This window comes from Haematobia irritans, chromosome 1 (assembly GCF_050003625.1).
Source record: "Haematobia irritans isolate KBUSLIRL chromosome 1, ASM5000362v1, whole genome shotgun sequence".
In the NCBI taxonomy this organism is placed as follows: Eukaryota; Metazoa; Arthropoda; class Insecta; order Diptera; family Muscidae; genus Haematobia; species Haematobia irritans.
In genome coordinates this window covers 14,215,632-14,230,893 of record NC_134397.1, presented here as the reverse complement: position 1 = coordinate 14,230,893, position 15,262 = coordinate 14,215,632, and the positions used below count along the sequence as shown (strand labels likewise).

At 29.6% G+C, this 15,262-nt stretch overlaps 1 protein-coding gene across 1 annotated transcript in view; it reads left to right on the top strand.

Moving 5' to 3' along the window:
* Positions 1 to 15,262, top strand: part of side-VI (sidestep VI transmembrane protein) — a 663,002-nt gene that overhangs the window by 38,461 nt on the left and 609,279 nt on the right. Inside the window, exon 2 of the mRNA XM_075289298.1 lies at positions 15,002 to 15,026. The gene's annotated coding sequence lies outside the window, so the exon portion shown is untranslated. The remainder of the gene's footprint in view (positions 1 to 15,001; positions 15,027 to 15,262) is intronic.

Genomic DNA, 15,262 nt, shown 5'->3' with positions numbered 1-15,262 from the left:
TGTTTCGAAACATCAGCATAATACATCAACCGAGTAGACATTTGTATTAAACATTTAAATGCAAAAATACTAGAAACTCCTTACAATTCACCTGAGTTTCGTTTTTTTTTGTGTAGTAGTTTTCAATTGAGTGGATTTAGTTGAAAGTTGAGAAAAAAAAAATTGTACTTCGATATTTACCGGAAAGAGATTTAATGTGGGAAATGTGATAGAAGAATTTCGTTGAGAGAAAATGTGATTATTGTACCCTACTATAGAATAGGGTTTATAAAATGTGTGGATTTTTTATATAGCAAACATAAGGAGCCTAGTCAGACCTATTGTACACTCCCGTGCCAATGTCGTATCGAAAATTATGTTAAGAGTGGATTTAACGATGTGATAAAAATTTTCTTTTAGAGAAAATGCTATTATTGTATCCTACTAGGGTTTAAAATATTTGTGGAATTTTTGTAAATAGCAATCAGAAGGAGCAATTTCAGATTGTCAATGCAAAATCACAAATTCTATTAAGAGTCGTTTTAACAATGTCCGTCCATCTGTGGGTCAATATGGCTTTGTTTCAAAACGGAAGTTGACATCTTAGGAATAATTGCATTCACATTTGATATTAACAACCCGCTTTTTAAAAGAATTTTAATTTTAACTAAATTGAAGAAATTAAAACAATTTTTTTGACAACTTTTCTTAAAAAGAAAATATTTTTTTTGAATAAAAATTATTCTTTTTTTAAGAACTTTTTACAATAATTTTGGAGTATCCTTGTAAATAAAAGATATTTCTTTTAAGGGATTTATTGTCTCGTGGGGTTTGTCCTTTTTATACCCACCATCATATGATGGGGGTATATTAACTTTGTCATTCCGTTTGTAACACATCGAAATATTGCTCTAAGACCCCATAAAGTATATATATTCTGGGTCGTGGTGAAATTCTGAGTCGATCTAAGCATGTCCGTCCGTCCGTCCGTCTGTTGAAATCACGCTAACTTCCGAACGAAACAAGCTATCGACGTGAAACTTGGCACAAGTAGTTGTTATTGATGTAGGTCGGATGGTATTGAAAATGGGCCATATCGGTCCACTTTTACGTATAGCCCCCATATAAAGGGACCCTCAGATTTGGCTTGTAGAGCCTCTAACAGAAGCATATTTCATCCGATCCGGCTGAAATTTGGTATATGGTGTTGGTATATGGTCTCTAACAACCATGCAAAAATTGGTCCATATCGGTCCATAATTATATATAGCCCCCATATAAACCGATCCCCAGATTTAGCTTGTGGAGCCTCTAAGAGAAGCATATTTCATCCGATCCGGCTGAAATTTGGTACATGGTGTTGGTATATGGTCTTTAACAACCACGCAAAAATTGGTCCATATCGGTCCACTTTTACGTATAGCCCCCATATAAACGGGCCCCCAAATTTGGCTTGCGATTGCTCTAAGAGAAGCAAATTTTATCCGAACCGGCTGAAATTTGGTACATGATGTTGGTATATGGTCTCTAACAACCATGCAAAAATTGGTCCATATCGGTCCATAATTATATATAGCCCCCATATAAACCGATCCCCAGATTTAGCTTGTGGAGCCTCTAAGAGAAGCATATTTCATCCGATCCGGCTGAAATTTGGTACATGGTGTTGGTATATGGTCTCTAACAACCATGCAAAAATTGGTCCGTATCGGTCCTTAATTATATATAGTCCCCATATAAACCGATCCCCAGATTTGGCTTGTGGAGCTTCTAAGAGAAGCATATTTCATCCGATCCGGCTGAAATTTGGTACATGGTGTTGGTATATTGTCTCTACCAACCGTGCAAAAATTGGTCCACATCGGTCCATAATTATATATAGCGCCCATATAAACCGATCCCTAGATTTGCGTTCTGGAGCCTCTAAGATAAGCATATTTCATCCGATCCGGCTGAAATTTGGTACATAATGTTGGTATATGGTCTCTAACAACCATGCAAAAATTGGTCCACATCGGTTAATAATTATATATAGCCCCCATATAAACCGATCTCCAGATTTGGCTTGCAAAGCCTCAAAGAGAAGCAAATTGCATCCGATCCGCCTGAAATTTGGTACATGATATTGGTATATGGTCTCTAACAACCATGCAAAAATTGGTCCACATCGGTTCATAATTATAAAGGGTGATTCTTTTGAGGTTAGGATTTTCATGCATTAGTATTTGACAGATCACGTGGGATTTCAGACATGGTGTCAAAGAGAAAGATGCTCAGTATGCTTTGACATTTCATGATGAATAGACTTACTAACGAGCAACGCTTGCAAATCATTGAATTTTATTACCAAAATCAGTGGCAGAAAATCCGCTTTTTTATCGACAAATTTTGTTCAGCGATGAGGCTCATTTCTGGTTGAATGGCTACGTAAATAAGCAAAATTGCCGCATTTGGAGTGAAGAGCAACCAGAAGCCGTTCAAGAACTGCCCATGCATCCCGAAAAATGCACTGTTTGGTGTGGTTTGTACGCTGGTGGAATCATTGGACCGTATTTTTTCAAAGATGCTGTTGGACGCAACGTTACGGTGAATGGCGATCGCTATCGTTCGATGCTAACAAACTTTTTGTTGCCAAAAATGGAAGAACTGAACTTGGTTGACATGTGGTTTCAACAAGATGGCGCTACATGCCACACAGCTCGCGATTCTATGGCCATTTTGAGGGAAAACTTCGGAGAACAATTCATCTCAAGAAATGGACCGGTAAGTTGGCCACCAAGATCATGCGATTTGACGCCTTTAGACTATTTTTTGTGGGGCTACGTCAAGTCTAAAGTCTACAGAAATAAGCCAGCAACTATTCCAGCTTTGGAAGACAACATTTCCGAAGAAATTCGGGCTATTCCGGCCGAAATGCTCGAAAAAGTTGCCCAAAATTGGACTTTCCGAATGGACCACCTAAGACGTAGCCGCGGTCAACATTTAAATGAAATTATCTTCAAAAAGTAAATGTCATGGACCAATCTAACGTTTCAAATAAAGAACCGATGAGATTTTGCAAATTTTATGCGTTTTTTTTAAAAAAAAAAAGTTATCAAGCTCTTAACAAATCACCCTTTATATAGCCCCCATATAAAACGATCCCCAGATCTGGCTTGCGAAGTCTCCAAGAGAAGCAAATTTCATCCAATCCGGTTGTAATTTGGAACATGGTGTTAGTATATGATCTTTAACTACCGTGCCAGAATTGGTCCATATCGGTCCATAATTATATATAGCCCCCATATAAAACGTTCTCCAGATTTGACCTCCGGAGCCTCTTGGAGGAGCAAAATTCATCCTATCCGGTTTAAATTAGGAACGTGGTGTTAGTATATGGTCGCTAACAACCATACCAAAATTGGTCCAATCACACAAAAATTGGTCCATATCGGTCCATAATCATGGTTGCCACAAGAGCCAAAAATAATCTACCAAATTTTTTTTCTATAGAAAATTTTGTCAAAATTTTATTTCTAGAGAAAATTTTGTTAAAATATTATTCGGTTCATAATAAAATTTTCATCATTGTCAAAATTTTATTTCTACAGAAAATGTTGTCAAAATTTTATTTCAAATTTTATTCAGTTCATAATCATGGTTGCCTCTCGAGCCAAAAATAATCTACCAAGATTTTATTTCTATAGAAAATTTTGTCAAAAGTTTATTTCTATAGAAAATTTTGTTAAAATTTTATTTCTGTAGAAATTTTTGTCAAAATTTTCTTTCTATGGAAAATTTTGTCATACAATTTAGAAGATGGTGTTAGGAGGTTTTAAGATGCCTTGCCATCGGCAAGCGTTACCGCAACTTAAGTAATTCGATTGTGGATGGCAGTGTTTAGAAGAAGTTTCTACGCAATCCATGATGGAGGGTACATAAGCTTCGGCCTGGCCGAACTTACGGCCGTATATACTTGTTCTTATTATTATTATTATTTTTTTTTTTGAGAAATGAATCCCACATTCCAAAAGCCATTGCTTTATTAGGACTACGACTTATAAGCACGGTTGCCACTAAAGCCAAAAATAATCTACCAAAATTTGAAGAAAATTTTACTAAAAGATCTACGAAACAAAAAAATCTAATTTGGGAAAAATTTAAAAATTTTGTCAAAATTTATTTCTATGCAAAATTTAGTCATTATTTTATTTCTACAGAAAATTTTGTTAAAATTTCTAGAATAATTTTTTTTTTTAATTTTATTCTATAGATACTTTATTTTGTCAAAATTTTATTTTTATGGAAAATTTTATTTCAATAGACAATTTGATCAAAATTTTATTCTATAGGAAATTTGGTCAAAATTTTATTCTATAGGAAATTTGGTCAAAATTTTATTCCTATACAAATTTTGTCAAAATTTTATTTCAATAGAACATTTTGTCAAAATTTGGTTTCTATGGAAAATTTTATTTCAATAGAAAATTTGGTCAAATTTTTATTCTATAGGAAATTTACAAAAATTTTATTCTAAAGGAAATTTGGTCAAAATTGTATTTCTTTAGCAAATATGGTCCAGATTTTACTTCTATAGGAAATTTTGTCAAAATTTTATTACTATAGGAAATTTTGTCAAAATTTGGTTTCTATGGAATATTTTATTTCAATAGAAAATGTTGTCAAAATTTCATTCTATATAGGAAATTTGGTCAAAATTTTATTCCCATACAAATTTTGTCAAAATTTTATTTTTTTAGCAAATGTGGTCCAGATTTTACTTCTATGGGAAATTTTGTTAAAATTTTATTTCTATAGGAAATTTTGTCAAATTTTGTTTTCAATAGCAAATTTTTTAAAATTTTATTTCTATAGAAAACTTGGTCCAAATTTTATTTCTATCGAAAATTTCGTCAAAATTTTATTTCTATAGAAAACTTTGTCAAAATTTTACTTCTACAGAAAATTTTGTCAAAATGTTATTCCTTTAAAGAATCTTGTCAAAATTTTATTTCTCTAGAGATTTTTTTAAAAATTTTATTCCTATAGAGAAATTTTATTCTACAGCAAATTTTGTCAAAATATTATTTCTATAGGAAATTTTGACAAAATTTTATTTCAATAGAAAATTTTGTTAAAATTTTATTCTATAGGAAATTTGGTCAAAATTTTATTCCTATAGAAAATTTTGTCAACATTTTATAAATAATTTTAACAAAATTTTATTTCTACAGAAAATTTTGTCAAAATTTTATTTCTATAGAAAATTTTGTGAAAATTTTATTTCTACAGAAAATTTTGTCAAAATTTTATTTGGTGATGTGTCCTTGTCTTAAAAAAATTAATTCGAATTAACTTAGTTTTAAATTTATTTGATTTTATTTGAGAAATTAATCCCTTTTTCCAAAACTCTTATTTTATTATAAGCACGGTTGCCACTCGAGCCAAAAATAATCTACCAAAATTTGGAAGAAATTCTACCTAAAAACTACCGAAAAAAATCTTATTTAGGAAACGTTTACTTCTATAGAAAATTTTGTCAAAATTTTATTTCTATAGAAAATTTGGTCAAAATGTTGTTATCTAGGAAATTTTGACAAAATTTCATTTCTATAGAAAGTTTTGTCAAAATTTTATTTATATAGAAAATTTTTGCAAAATTTTGAGCTCTATTAAAATTTTTTTTCAAACTTTTTATTTTGTCGAAATTTTATTCCTAGAGAATTTTGTCAAAATTTTATATCTATAACACATTGTGTCAAATTTTCATTTCTATAGAAAATTTTGTCAAAATTTTATTTCTATAGCAAATTTAGTCAAGATTTTATTTCTCTAGAGAAGTTTGTCAAAATTTTATTCCTATGGAGAATTTTGTCAAACTATTATTTCTATAACAAATTTTGTCTAAATGTTCTCCAGGAAATTTTGACAAAATTTTATTTCAATAGATTTTTATTTTTTTTTTTAATTTTTTCTTTAGGAAATTTTGTTAAAATTTTATTTCTATAGAAAATTTTATTTTTATAGAAAATTTTGTCAAAATTTTATTTCTATAGAAAAGTTGGCCCAAATTTTATTCCTAGGAGAAATTTTGTCAAAATTTTATTTCTATAGAAAATTTTATTTCTATAGAAAATTTTGTCAAAATTTTATTTCTATAGAAAATTGTGTAAAAATTTTATTTGTATAGAAAATTTTGTCAAAATTTTATTCCTATACAAAATTTTGTCAAAATTTTATTTCTATAGAATATTTTGTCAAAATTTTATTTCTATAGAAAATTTTGTAAACATTTTATTTCTATAAAAAATTGTGTAAAATTTAGTCAAAATTGTATTTCTATAGAAAGTTCGGTCCAAATTTTATTCATATAGGAAATTTGGCCAAATTTTTATTTCTGTAGAAAATTTTGTCAAAATTTTATTTCTATAGAAAATTTTGTCAAAATTTTATTTTTATGGAAAATTTTGTCAAAATTTTAGTTTTATAGAAAATTTTATTTCTTTAGCAAATTTTGTCAAAATTTTATTTCTATAGAAATTTTTGCCAACCGGATTTTATTATGTAAGTTTTAATTTTTTTATAGTCCTTGATTATCATATAATATTATGACATCTTATGAATCCAATTTAGTTATTAAATTTTTGGGAGTGTTTTAATTGTTGATAATTATATATGTCAGACGATTTAAAGAGACATTGCTGGGACGAGTATATTGAGTGAAAATATGTAATAGCGAATATGTGAACCGATGTAATGGCTGAGAAATATATGAAGTTATGAGAGTTTATCAAGAAATTCATTTTGGCAAAGACGTGAACATACAGACTAGATCAAAATTTAAGACCCTTAACCTATGCTGGACTTGAGATTTTTCTTCTTGAATTCTTTTCATTTCTACACACTTGTTTTCCCTCTCCATTGTAAACAACCTCGTTACAAAAAAAAACATAACATAGATCTATATCTCACCCTCTATGAATAAAACGTAATACCATAAATTACTTCTTTATGGTCAGTTTTGAAAACAGAAAATGCCTATAATTTGAAGTAATTTTCTATCTAAAATACCTTACTTAACTTTACTTACTTCAGCCTTGGGCAAATAAATTTTGTTGGGAATTTTTGGTTTCTTTTGCTTCTGCTGCTGCTATGTTCAATTTCATGCCGCCATTCACATTCATGATTTTCAATATGCAAATTTATTTTTTTTTTGTTTCGAGGTACGTCCTTTTTGTTTGCCTTCCGTTTGGGCAGGGAACATTTTTTTGGAACGAAAAAAAAAAAAACAACAAAATCAGAATCAGAATAGAGAATGAATGGAGGTGAATTATGGTATTTGATGTCCTTATTAAGGATATCAAAAGTGAAATAGGTAAAAAGCTTTAAATATTTATTAGAAGCAAATACAACAAAAAACAAAAAATCCAATAAAATAATATAAATTAAATAAAAAACATAACGATGTGTATACTTTGAATTCCTTAAAAATAGATTGAGTTACTTTTAAATTGGATTTGATACCTTAATTATTTAGATAAAATAAAAATCAATTTAAAAACTTTGACAAGACACAAAATTGTTTAACATAAAAATCATTTAAAATTTTATAAGCAAAATCAAAAAATCTATAAATCAAGGCCAATGACATTTCCAGTTCGTAGTGTAATTTTTTTGTGTAAACAGCAGTCACACTGGTCAATTATTGGGCAGAAATCAAAAAAGATTTCATAGCTACAGTCAAATCTGCAAATATCACGATAGGAGTTCTTTCCAAAAACCGTATCTTACCGTATATCTTAAATGGTCCTGGAAAAAAATTGGACATTCATGGTGGTAAAATATTTGCCTAGTGTGACCATAACCTAAGATTTAACCCAACGTCTGTAACTGACACATACAAATAAACATACACAAAAATAGCAGACATATGTGACCTCATATTTAATTTGTTTCTTTTCTAATGACGCATCATGATATTAAGTTCTTACGCCTGTACATAACAATTATATCGATTATTCAATATATGAAAATAAAAATACTTTTTTATGGATAATGTACAAATACAATATGGTGAATTCTTCTTTGAAGGAAGGGCGTAAAAAAATTATGTTTATGTTATGTGTTTCAATTACAAAAAATTACCTAAAAATTGCTAGTAAAAGCTAAGCACTTTATAAATTATTTAGTGAGTGTGTTAAGCTATATTGTGAAAATGGGTTAAATATTGAGCAAATCATATATATCCCAGCAAAAAAAAGTTTATAATCTTAAAGTAGATCAAATTTTATTTCTATAGAAATAAAATGTTGACAAAATTTCCCGTAGAAATAATATTTTGGCAAATTTTTCTATAGATATAACATTTTGACAACATTTTCTATAGAAATAAAATTGTTACAATATTTTCTATAGAAATAAAATTATTACAAAATTTTTCAAATTTTATTTCTATAAAAATAAAATATTGACAAAATTTCTATAGAAATAATATTTTCACAAACATTTTCTACAGAAATAAGATTTTGACATAAATTTTCTATAGAAGTAAAATTTTGATAAAGTTTTCTATAGAAATAAAATTTTGACAAAATTTCTATAAAAATTTTGACAAAATTTGTATAGAAATAAAATTTGCTGTAAAACTAAAATTTTGACCAATTTTCTAAAATAAAATTTTTCAAAATTTTCTATAGAAATAAAATTATGACAAAATTTTTGATAGAAATAAAATTTTGACAACATTTTCTATAGAAATAACATTTTGACAAAATTTTCTTTAGAAATAAAATTTTGACAAAATTTCTATAGAAATAAAATTTTGACAAAATTTCTATAGAAATAAAATTTTGACAAAATGTTCTTTAGAAATTTGCTGTAGAAATAAAATGTTGACCAGTTTTCTAAAGAAATAAAATTTTGACAGAATTTCTATAGCATTAAAATTTTGACAAATTGTTCTTTAGAAATTTGCTGTAGAAATAAAATGTTGACCAGTTTTCTAATTTCTTTAGAAATACAATTTTGACAAAATTTCTTTAGAAATACAATTTTGACAAAATTTCTATAGAAATAAAATTTTGACAAATTTTCTATAGAAATAAAATTTTGACAAAATTCTCTAAAGAAATAAAATTTTGACCAATTTTCTCAAGAAATAAAATGTCGACACCATTTTTGATAGAAACAAAATTTTCTATAGAAATAAAATTTTCTATAGAAATAAAATTTTGACAAAATGTTGACAAATTTTCTATAGAAATAAAATTTTCTATAGAAATAAAATTTGGACCAAATTTTCAAAAGAAATAAAATTTTGATAAAATTTTCTATAGAAATAAAATGTTGACAAAATTTTCTATAGAAATAAAATTTTGACAATGTTTTCTATGGATATACAATTTTGAAAAAAATTTCTATAGAAATAAAATTTTGATAAAATTTTCTATAGAAATAAAATTTTGACAACATTTTCTATAGAAATAAAATTTTGACAAAATTTTCTATAGAAATAAAATTTAGACCCATTTTCTCAAGAAATAAAATGTTGACAAAATTTCTATAGAAATAAAATTTTCTATAGAAATAAAATTTGGACCAAATTTTCAAAAGAAATAAAATTTTGATAAAATTTTCTATAGAAATAAAATGTTGACAAAATTTTCTATAGAAATAAAATTTTGACAATGTTTTCTATGGATATACAATTTTGAAAAAAATTTCTATAGAAATAAAATTTTGATAAAATTTTCTATAGAAATAAAATTTTGACAACATTTTCTATAGAAATAAAATTTTGACAACATTTTCTATAGAAATAACATTTTGACTAATTTTCTAAAGAAATAAAAATTTGACAAAATTTTCTATAGAAATAAAAATTGTGACAAAATTTTCTATAGAAATAAAATTTTGACAAAATTTTCTATGGAAATAAAATGTTGACAAAATTTTCTAAAGAAATAAAATTTTGACAACAGTGTCTATAAAAATAAAATTTTTACAAAATATTCTATAGAAATAAAATTTTGAGCAAATTTTTTGTAGAAATAAAATTTTAACAAAATTTCTATAGAAATAAAAATTTTGCAAAATATTTTTTTTGTGTGGTAGTCTTTTGGTAACATTTTCTCAGAAGTTTTATTTATGGTTCTAATGGCCACCGTGAGTCATATTGCGCTTATTTACTAATCGATCGTCGTCAAATTTTTCATTGTCAATATTTATGAACACTCTTCGAGTCAATAAAATATTGTCGAAATCGGTTCAGTTTTAAATATAGCTCCCATATATATGTATCTCCCGATTTTCTCAAAGTTGCCCTAAAACCTTTATTTATAAACCGATCTTTGAGTAAAGATGGAACAATTTAAGATTCTATAGTATTTGACTTATCACCAATCAATTTTATGTGGGTTGTCATGTGAAGGTAATATTTCCTTGTCCAACCTTTGGGATTTCTTCAGAAGTTATGACGGACCATGTTCATAACCTATCCAGAGCCACCGCGGTGCAATGGTTAGCATGCATGACTTGCATACACAAGGTCGGGGGTTCGATTCCTGCTTCCACCGAACATCAAAAAGTTTTTCACCGTTGGATTATCCCACCTCAGTAATACTGGTGACATTTTTGAGGGTTTCAAAGCTTCTCTAAGTGGTTTCACTGCAATGCGGAACGCCGTTCGGACTCGGCTATAAAACGAGGTCCCTTGTCATTGAGCTTAACAGGGAATCGGGCAGCACTCAGTGATAATAGAGAAGTTCACCAATGTGGTATCACAATGGACTGAATAGTCTAAATGAGCCTAATACATCGGGCTGCCTCCTAACCTATCCACTCTAAAGCTAACGATACTCCTCCAACAGGGAAGAGACTATGATTATTTCATTTTCAAACATTTTGGAAAACAAAAACAAAATTTTTTTTTGAGAAAATTTAATTAATTTTTGTTTGTCAAGATACTAAAAAGGAACATGTTAACATATTTTTTTTTGTATTTTTAATTAAAAACAAGATTGGTTTCCTTGAATTCTTAATCTTTTTTTAAAGTTAAAAAAAAAAAAACAAAAAATCATTATTTTAAAAAAATCAAAAAATACTCACCAATTTAATTTTTTTTTATTTTTATATTTTTTCTATTAAATCATCTACCATGGGATAAGAAGGAATATTAATTCTGGCATGCCACATTGCAAACGGGTCATGTCGAACCACATTTTGGCCTCCACATATACCGATCCTATTATGTGATTTCTCGAGCTTCCTGGCTACATAAAATTCGGCCTTGCCGATCAATATAGATTTTTTATTTTGTTTTGCCACGTTTATTTGTCCAACATTATATTTTTCAAATAGCGTATTTTCTAACACTGGGAGGAAACTCTACTTCAAGTTCCTCTCTTCTTTTTTTTACTGAGAGGAAAAACTGTTCTTATACGAAGAATTGGTATTCTCTTTGATATCTCTATTTTTCTTCACTTGTAAACAATAGCAGGTTAATGGGTATACGCTCTCTCTCTCTCTCTCTCTCTTGCTCTTCTAAGATACTTGATTCTTGCTTGGAGGAAACACTACTTCCACTTGCGTTGGATTTTTTTATTTTTTGCTGAGAGGAAACATTAATCCATTACGACAATTTGATATTCTCTCGGAGATTAAAGGATATTCGCTCTCTCTCTCTCTCTCTCGATCTCCTGCCTTACCTACAGATAATACGAGAAACCCTTCTCCAATTTTTACAACAACAACCACAGGCAATAATGCTACCTATGAGATCACTGAGTGAGTCTAATTTTGAAGCAATGAACGAATTCTGCTATAAAATTTAACATAAACACAATTTTCTCTCTACTTTTCAATGGTCTAAATATTATGGTTTTCAATTTATTTCACTCTCTTTCAATTTTTCTATTGTTCTAGTATTAGTCTCTCTACATTTTTATTGTCTCAGTGGTTATGTAGATAAAATTGATTTGCTAAGGATTATTACAACAAATATCTACCCACAATTGTCAAACGATAAGAGATGTCTAATATACATGTAACCTCTTAGCCATTCAAATGATAATAATTCATTTTGTAGCAAATTTAAAGATGTTAACAAGAAGCAAATAAATGCAACTTAAATCTTTTGGCTTTCAATAGTCAGAGAATGTAAAACTTGTAAAATCTATAGAATTTATTACTCAATGCCCTTCTCCGCATATATAACAAAAAATTAGGAAAAATGCTAAATACACAAAAACCCTGACAATAATGCTTGATAGGCAAAACAAGACATGAAAGGAAATTTTTAGATTTACAAAAATAAATGGAAAAGAAAAAAATCAATTATTTCTAAAGCCAGGATATCTATGAGAAAGTTTATTTCAGAGTCAAACACTTCCCATATACATTCTAATACATTCAAAAACGAAGGTCTCGGTATATTACACTGTTAGTCCAATAACCAATAAAAATAAATATTTTTGGAATTTCAGTAAAGAAGAAGCCTGCTTGTGGGTTTTTTGTCTACTTTCTACAATAGATTTTTATTCTGTAGATACTTAGGGCCAATGAAAATATATTGAGCAACAATTGAAAATCTCTAAAACAAATAAATGAAAAATATTCAAAATGCCAATTGCTAAGGTAGAAAGAATAATGATAAAGGCAACGTAGAAAAAAACAAGTATATATGGCCGTAAGTTCGGCCAGGCCGAATCTTATGTACCCTCCACCATGGATTGCGTAGAAACTTCTACTAAAGACGGTCATCCACAATCGTATTGATTGGGTTGTGGTATCTTAAAACTTCTTAACATCATTTTCTAAATTGTGAGTTAGTCCATACGTGGTACATATGTATTAGACAAAAGATGTATGTATAGGTAAGTCTACAAATAATTACGAACCGATATGGACTTTTGCACGGTACGTAGAGAGCCAGAATTGAAATATGGGGGTCGCTTATATGGGGGCTATATACAATTATGAACTTGATATGGACCAATTTTTGTGTGATTGGGGATCGATTTATCTGAGGGTTATACATAACTATAGACCGATATGGACCTAGCTAGTCATGGTTGTTAACGGCCATATACTAGCACAACGTATCAAATTTTAAATGACTCGGATGAAATTTGCTCCTCCAAGTGGCTCCAAAACCAAATCTCGGGATCGATTTATATGGGGGCTATACATAATTATGGACCGATGTGGACCAATTTGTGCACGGTCATTAGAGACCATATACTAACACCATGTACCAAATTTCAGTCGGATCGGATGAAATTTGCTTCTCTTAGAGGCTCCGCAAACCAAATCGGGGGATCGGTTTATATGGGAGCTATATATAATTATGGACCGATGTGGACTAATTTTTGAGTGGTTGTTAGAGATCATACACTAACACCATGTACCAAATTTCAGCCTGATCGCATGAAATTTGCTTCTCTTAGAGGCTCCGCAAACCAAATCGGGGGATCGGTTAATATGGTGGCTATATATAATTATGGACCGATGTGGACTAATTTTTGCATGGTTGTTAGAGATCATACACTAACACCATGTACCAAATTTCAGCCGGATCGGATGAAATTTGGTTCACTTAGAGGCTCCGCAAGCCGAATCTGGGGATCGGTTTATATGGGGGCTATATATAATTATGGACCGATGTGGACCAATTTTTGCATGGTTATTAGAGACCAAATACTAACACCATGTACCAAATTTCAGTTGGATCGGATGAAATTTGCTTCTCGTAGAGGCTCCGCAAACAAAATCGGGGAATCGGTTTATATGGCGGCTATATATAATTATGGACCGACTTCGACCAATTTTTGCATGGGTGTTGGAGGCCATATATTAACATAACGTACCAAATGTAAACTGAATCAGACGAATTTTGGTCTTCGAAGAGGTTCCGGAGGTCAAATCTGGTGATCAGTTTATATGGGGGCTATGGACCGATGTGTACCAATTTTTCCACGGTTGTTAAAGATCATATGCTGACACCATGTACCAAATTTCAGCCGGATCGGATGAAATTTGCTTCTCTTAGAGGATTCGCAAGCCAAATTTGGGGGTCCGTTTATAAGGGGGCCATACGTAAAAGTGGACCGATATGGTCCATTTGCAATACCATCTGACCTACATCAATAACAACTACTTGTGCCAAGTTTCAAGTCGATAGCTTGTTTCGTTCGGAAGTTAGCGTGATTTCAACAGACGGACGGACGGACATTCTCAGATCGACTCGGAATTTCACCACAACCGAGAATATATATACTTTATGGGGTCTTAGAGCAATATTTCGATGTTTTACAAACGGAATGACAAAGTTAATATACCCCCATCCTATGGTGGAGGGTCTAAAAATAGCAGATGCCCCAAGATGAGAAAAAAAAATATAGTCTAAGTGAGAAAGATAAATCTCCACAAAGGCAGAATGAAATAAAATAATACATCAAATGGTATTACTGGCAAAAAAGACAATAAATTACCAATACTTTCTTGAAGGATCAAAAACACAAACACACACATACACATTTCCATATTCTCATTTTCTGACTTTCAATGCTATAGACAAACGGTTATATAGCAAAACCCCAACTGCCAATGGCACTAATTATTGAATTGAAAGACAAGAAAAACGATTTTTTAAATTGAAAATAAAATTTAAATGAAAATATTTCTGCTTTTGTCTTTTAAAATATGCAATATCAACAACAACATATACAAATAGCTATGAATGCAAATTGCAGAAATGATTCAAAATGACCATTGAAATGAAATCAATTATTCTGGTTGTTAGTGTATGTTAGTTTGTATTTATTCTAAATACATCCAACACACACATACGTATTTTCCTATGCAATTGTTTTACTCTATCTTGGCAACATTATAATAATACGAAGAATGTAATGAATAACAATCTTTGTATTAATTGGAATTTTATTTATTTTTTCTTTAACATTTCAAAGTGTGAAAGTCCCAAGATACAAATGCTAAGATAAATACGGTATGAATAACAATAGCTCTTTATTTCTTTTTTCAGATAAATTTCTGCAATTGGCTCAAAGGTAAGTTTTTACAAATTTAAAAAAATAAAACAAAAAATGAAAAATAAAATAATGTTTTTTTTTCTGAAATCAATTTTAATGATTCCATTTCATTTCATATTGAACCATAGTGTGTATGATTTATATAAATTTTTCTGACCCAATGGGCGAATGATTCATATTAATTACAAGGGGACCTCAGTGCGTATGATTAACATTATTATGACCCAACTGGCGAATGGGACCTCAGAGCGTAT